Source organism: Ursus maritimus, assembly GCF_017311325.1.
Source record: "Ursus maritimus isolate PB19 chromosome X unlocalized genomic scaffold, ASM1731132v1 scaffold_X1, whole genome shotgun sequence".
Classification (NCBI taxonomy): domain Eukaryota; kingdom Metazoa; phylum Chordata; class Mammalia; order Carnivora; family Ursidae; genus Ursus; species Ursus maritimus.
In genome coordinates this window covers 64,309,135-64,311,095 of record NW_024423319.1, presented here as the reverse complement: position 1 = coordinate 64,311,095, position 1,961 = coordinate 64,309,135, and positions in this window count along the sequence as shown.

The following is a 1,961-nucleotide window of genomic DNA, read 5'->3' as shown; positions in this document are numbered from 1 at the left end:
TTGGGCGTGGGAAGCGGTGAGCCACTTGCCGCGGGGAGCGGGCGGGGCTGCGTGGACAGCGCCCGCAACCGTGGCAGCTGAGACCGTGAGCCGAGTGCGCGGCGGCCACCAGGCATCTCGCGGAACGGAATCCCGGTGCGCTCCTGGATCAGACTGAGACCGGGAGCTTCCCGGAGCGCAGCGAGGGTGGCTGGCAGCTGGCAGTGTTAGAAACACAAAGGACAGAGGACCTGCCGGCCCTGGAAGTGAGGCTGGGACACGCGTGTGGAAGCGCACATCCGGGACGCTGCAGAGGTTGAGCAGCACCAACAGTAACAGAGTTAGAAGTGGCCAGAGGGACATTAGTAGAGGCACGCATTCCCTCTGTTCTGTGACAGAGAGCTAAAATCGAGCGCTGCTGCTCCTAGACTTTCAGAAGAGGCACAGCAAACCGCCAGGAAAGCCGCCAGAGAACAAAAGCCTGGAAATCCGGCTCACAGTGTGCCCATCACGTCCCCTCGCGGGGACACGGGAGACTCTACCAAACAGGGTTGCCTGCAGTGTATCAGCGGGCCAGGCCCCTCCCCCAGATGGCAGAGACAGGCTGAAAAATCGAAGCCCCCAACGCCGGGCGCCTGGGTGGCGCAGTCATTGAGCGCCTGTCGGCACGGGCAGTGATCCGGACGTTCGGAAGAGGATCCCTCATCGGGCTCCACCGCTGGGAGCCTGCTTCTTCCTCTCACTCCCTGCTTCTGTTCCCTCTCAGCTGGTTGGCTGCCACATAAATAAATAAATAAAATCTTTAAAGAAAAGCCCCATCCTAAGGTCCCTATAAAACAAGAGCACGGCCTGGGACCCAGTCAATAATTTGGGCTCTGGACAACCCTGCCAACCTCTCCTCATCAGAATGACAAGAAGAGGCCCCCCAGTAAAGAAAGACAATGATTGATTGGCCTCTGCCAAAAAATAATGGATATGGATGTAACCAAAGTATCAGAAATGGAATTCAGAGTAACGATGGTCAAATGATAGGTAGAATTGAAAAAACTATTACGAAAAGGTTACTGAGAATATAAGAATTCCTAAGGAGAGAGAAATGAGAGCGAAATCTGACAGAAATTCAAAAATTCTATGAGCAAATGCAGGCAAAACTAGAGGCTCTGCGGCCAGGGTCACGAAGCAGAGGAGCGGGTTAGTGAATTTGGAGGATGGGTTAATAGAGGAAAAAATGAAAATAGAAGATGGTCTTAAAGATCGCCACGAATGTAGGTTCGAAGGAGTTACTGACTCAATGAAGCTTGATCCAATGTTAGAATCATCGGCACACAAGCTGGGTGGCTTGTCAGAAAAGCAATTTATTTCCTCACAGTTATGGAGGCCAGAGTCTGAAATCAAGCTGTCAGAAGGGTTGGTTCCTTCTAGAGGCTCTGAGGGAGAATACATTCCATGTCTTTCTCCTACCTCCCAGTAGCTATCCAGCAATTCTTGCGGTGTTCCTTGGCTTGCAAATGTATAGCTTCTGCCCCCACACCTGTCTTCATGTGGCCTTCCGATCTGAATGGTTTTGTCTCTGTTCTCTCTGAGAAAGATAAATGCAGGATGATGACATACTGAGATCCTTAACTTAATTACATTTGCATAGACTTTTTCCAAATAATATCACATTCACAGGTTCCAGAGACTAGGAAACGGACATATCTTTTTAGAAACACCATTCACTGAAGTCTGTAAGGATGTGGATTATGTGAACTTGGATTTGTTTACCAAATTCTAGAATCCTTCACTGGGCTGCCTATATTCTTGCATACCAAAATTTCAAGTAAATTAAGAAAATAGAAAGGGTGATAAGCACATGGAACTTGCTATTTTAAAAGGTGGTATAGGGTAAGAACATAGCTTAGAAAGGAGTTTAGGTTCATTTAAGGCTTGCAGATCCATAAGGGATATTGAACTATTTTTATTCATTAATTTTTAGCTCAATT